At 47.6% G+C, this 4,859-nt stretch overlaps 1 pseudogene; it reads left to right on the top strand.

Annotated features, from left to right (window-relative positions):
• Window positions 1–219: 219 nt before the first annotated feature.
• Window positions 220–3,248, top strand: LOC103297918 (guanine nucleotide-binding protein subunit alpha-12-like; annotated as a pseudogene).
• Window positions 3,249–4,859: the final 1,611 nt, after the last annotated feature.

Raw genomic sequence — 4,859 nt, 5'->3', positions numbered from 1 at the left:
CAGTTTCCAGTCATTTCCAAAGTTTCTTAGATCCTTTCTTCCCTATTATCTCCAGTGGTTATGTCATACATTTGTAATACAATTAAATTCTTTTTTCATAGTTTCCATTTCATGTTGTGATTCCCCCCCCATCCACCTAGTTGATATTTTTAAAATTTGCATTTTAAAATATTACATAAGGTTCATTGTTTGCACTATAAATTCCATGAGATTTGAGAAATGAATAACATCATTTACCCATCACTCTAGTACTAGACAAAATAGTTTTATGGTTCTAAAAATTGTCTAATATGTTAAAAATATCACTGGTTTATACACCATGAGAAATATATGCTATAATTTTTTCAGACATTTCGTATTAAAAAATATTCAAATTAATACCAATTTCTTTTCTACAAGAAAAAGAAAACTACAGCAACCACACTTTTACACACACTTATGACCTTTTTACTTTTTCTTAAAAATATAATATATGGATAACTAGTATCTATAATTTACTAATATTTAAACAGAAAAAGGAGTCTAGGCTTCTTGGGAATGTCAAAACATTTTCTCTCTATCTTATAATCTATCCTTCCTGTCAGCCTTTGCTCTTGCTTTCACTTTCATCCCCACTCCTCATTCTCTTTCTCATTTTGCCCATTTTAAAAAATTGGGTTTTGTGTGCTTTTTTAACTGTTTAGACTTAAAATTTTCTTTGTATATGCTAGTACATATATTTTATCATCTATGTGATTTGCAGATATTTTCTCACAGTCTATGTTTTCATTCTCTTAATAGTGCTTCACATAGCAAAAGTTTTTCATTTTAACTAAGTACAACTTAAAATGTTTTCTTTTATGAATTTTGCTTTTGGTATTGTTCTTAAAAACTCATCACCATTGGGTCATCGGCAGCGGCCTTGGCCTGAGGGAGTACCCAGCTGCCACGCGGGGCTTGCCTTGCCTGCAGCGGGGTCCTTGGCCTGAGCAGCCATATCCGGCCTGATGCGGACCTCAGTCGCTGTCTGCTGCCTGCCAAGGTTGGCAGAGTTGCAGCCTGGACATCGCCAACCTTGCAGCCCCTTGTCAGGATCTTGCTGCTGGGCACTGGCAGGAGCTGCAAGTCCAGCTCAAAGAATAAGGCACCATCTTTGAGCCCATAAAGGGCTCAAAGGTCCTTGTGGACGCTGGGGGACATTCCGTGGCAGCGTTCGAGAACAAAAGACTTGGCATGTTCCTCATGGCCTTTAAGAACAAAGCCGGACTGACCATAGAGGCGGCTGCCTTCTGGCTGTACGTGTCTACCCTGAGCACTCTTGGGGGCACTTGGGCATCAGGGAGGCCTTCAGTCACAAGAGGGAGTTCCAACTGTGTTAATCGGTGAAGTACTTCCTGGACAATTTGGACCAGATCTGCCAGCTGAGCTACTTTCCTAATAAGCAAGAAGACATCCTGCTGGCGAGGAAAGCCACCAAGGGCATTGTGGAGCATGACTTTGTTATTAAGAAAATTCCTTTTGCCCTAGCCAGTTTGGCTCGGTGGATAGAGTGTTGGCCTGCAAACTGAAGGGTCCTGTTTTAGATTCTGGTCAAGGGCACATGCCCAGGTTGTGGGCTCAATCCCCAGTGGGGGCATGCAGGAGGCAGCCAATCAATGATTCTCTCTCATCATTGATGTCTCTCTCTCTCTTTTTCCCTCTTCCTCTCTGAAATCAATAAAAATATATTAAAAAAAGAAAATCCCTTTTAAGCCCTGCCAGCCTGGCTCAGTGATTGAGCGTCCACCTATGAACCAGGAGGTCAGAGCACATGCCTGGGTTGCGGGTTCATCCCCAATTGGAGGCATGCAGGAGGCAGCCAATCAATGATTCTCTCTCATCATTTATGTTTCTATCTCTCTCTCCCTCTTCTTTCCTCTCTGAAATTAATAAAAAAATATATTTTTTAAAAATCCCTTTTAAGATGGTGGATGTGGACAGCCAGTGGTCCCAACGCCAGAAGTGGTTCCAGTGCTTTGATGGAATCACTTCAATCCTGTTCATGGTGTCCTCGAGTGAGTGCGACCAAGTGCTCATGGAGGACTGGCCAACCAAATGCCTGGTGGAGTTCGAGAACATCTTCAAGACCATTATCAACAACAAGACAGACCTGCTGGTGAGAAGATGAGGAGTGTCAGTATCATCAAGCACTTCCTTGACTTCCGGGGTGACCCCCACCAGTTGGAGGACCTGGAGCTTCTACTGCTGGCAGGAACCATAGTACGCTCGCTGTTCCACCACTTCACCACGGCCATCGATGGAGAGCGTCTGCTTCATGTTCCACGCAGTCACAAACATGATCCTGAAGGAGAACCTCAAGGACATCATGCTGCAGTGAGAACCAACTCCATGCCGCCCACCTTGTCCTGGGTGGCTTTCCATGTGCATGGCCGGCATCTGAGTGGGTGGCGGGAGCATGGTGGGTCCCAGGCTGAGGACTTGGGGGCTTTGATGAACTACTGAATCCTGGGGATGGTACACTACTGAGACTCTAGATTACTCTGGTGTGAATCTGCACTAGCAAGTAGCCATTTCAGCTCTGACACAGTGTCACCGCTGAGTGTCATGCACGTTCTCTCTAATGCAAAACACAGACCAGCTGGCCTTGCAGACAGCTTTCCCTCCAACTTCTGAGAGACACTAACCACAAAGCTATGCCTAATGGTAGTTTGTAGGAGACTGAGTGCACGCTGATGCTGCTAAATGCAGACCCTGCGCCTGCCCTGCGGGGGTGGGGAGTGAGGATAGGGGAGTGTTCAGTGCCACCGACCAAAGTGAATGAGTTGCTTTTAAAATTCTTGTGCCAATTTCCTGAGAGCCCCCTGTGTATGCTGTTAGATGAAGCCCAGGCCCCCAGCCACGGAGGATGGGGTCCCGGGTGTGGTCGTGCCTTAATGCCTCCAATGTGCTCTGTCTTTCCTGCCTGTCACCTTGCCCTGATCGTGTGGATAGGGCATGTCCCTCTCCCACTGCACAGCGCACATTGGCACTTAGTACTCCGTACCACCCTGCTGTCCTGCACCCACTGGTAAAGACAAATAAACTGGCCTTGAAGGTGACGGTACCTTCTTTCACCAACTTCTTGTTGGCTGCATGGAAGCAGTAGAAGGCTTTCTGTCCTTCGGCTTCTGGAAGCTGCAGGGCTACCAGCACAGCCCATGTTCAGCACAGCTGCTTGGTTCACTGGTGACGCTGACCTTCCGGAAGTGCCGACCCTGCACAAATCTGAGTCCCTGCAGACTGCCACAATCCCAGTGCCTCTTAGAGCTGATCCCCATTCTCAGCCCTCCTCTCCATCCAGGGTCTTGTCAAGGCTCCTGCCTCTAGAATGTTCACATAACACATGCACACTGTCCACAGTGGCTCCCAGCTGGGGGAGTTCGTGAGCTGTGGGTGTGACAGGGCTGTTCAGTGGCACCCAGTCACAGTCCACCTACCTGCCAGATGCCACTATGTCAAAGTACATTTCATTCCACTTCAAAGTCTGTCTCGGTGATTAGGGCTTTCCTGGCATTTGAGAGAAAAGAAAAAAGAGCTTCCTCTGTAGCTGGCACCAGAATTCATTGAGGTTTAGTCATACAATATAGGGTCCTTGTGTCTAGGCCACACTGTTCCTCTCCTGTGTCCCTTTGCATCTCTCTTGGCTCCATGTCAGCAGGCCAGATAAACCTGAATCGTGTAGCAGAGGCTGACCCAGAAGAAAAGAGAGGGGAAAACCTGCTTCTGAGTTACCCTTGTTATCACTGTGTTTTTACTGAGGAGACAGGAAATTTTTCCCCTCTTGGTGATCTAGGCTGTGTGGCAATATTCACTGAGGTTTCAGCTCTTTTTATTTAAATTCTCACCCAAGGAATGAGGATATTTTTCATTGATTTTTTAGAGAGATTGGAAGGGGCCAGAGGGAAATATTGATGGGACACATCGATTGGTTGCCTCCACACGCCTCCAATGGGGGGCGGGATTGGACCTGCAATCCATGTACCTACCCTTGACCAAGAATCAAACCTGAGACGCTCAGGTGCGCAGGCCACCAGGGCTCAGCTCCTTTTTTTTGTTAGAAAAACTGTTTTTGTACTGCTTCCTGTGGCTCTTCATAAGCTGAGAGGCAGTGACCCAGTATCAGTTCCTACATGAAGCTTAGAGGGAAGGAGCACTAGGCAGCACTGGTGGGGCGATTCTGAGATCACACTTGGCTTTGATGACAGTGGGGTGTTCCCCGCCAGTGAGAACCAACTGTGTTGGGTCTCATAGGTGTGTGAGTATTCGAGCTCTTACTGACTTGAAAATGTGGCTCAGGTGAGGCTGCTGCATCCTGGCTGGTGCACCTGCTGGTCACTGTGTCTGAGTTCTTCACCTTTAATCAGGTTGATCCATTTGCTCATTCACTTTCATGTAAGTACTAGTGGCCTGGTGCATGAAATTCGTACACATTAAAAGGGAATTAATGCCTCCAATGTGCTCTGTCCTTCCTGCCTGGAAGAACAAATAGCAAATTTTAATATTGCTATTTGCCCTTTCTCTATAATAGAAGTGTCAAGAGATGAAAGAAAATTAGTAAAATGTATATGAAAATCTCCCTCCTGTCAGAGTTTGGGGTGTGCCATGGGACCCAGAGTCAAGTCCCCGCCCACCCATGTGCATCGTGAAATCATGCAAGACCCAGACCCAGCCAGCCCCACCCCTGTCAAGCCCCACCGGGCAGGGGGCCGCAGCCTCGGGTCCCCCAGCCTGGCGCCAGGCGGGGGGTGCAGCCTCAGATCCCCTGGCGTGGCCTCAGGTTCCCCGGCCCCAGCGCCAGGGAGGGCAGTGTGGCCTCAGGTCCCCCTGCCCGGCCTCAGGTC

Source organism: Eptesicus fuscus, chromosome 15 (assembly GCF_027574615.1).
Source record: "Eptesicus fuscus isolate TK198812 chromosome 15, DD_ASM_mEF_20220401, whole genome shotgun sequence".
In the NCBI taxonomy this organism is placed as follows: domain Eukaryota; kingdom Metazoa; phylum Chordata; class Mammalia; order Chiroptera; family Vespertilionidae; genus Eptesicus; species Eptesicus fuscus.
The sequence above is the reverse complement of the archived record's forward strand: the minus strand, read 5'-3'. Positions and strand labels throughout refer to the sequence as shown.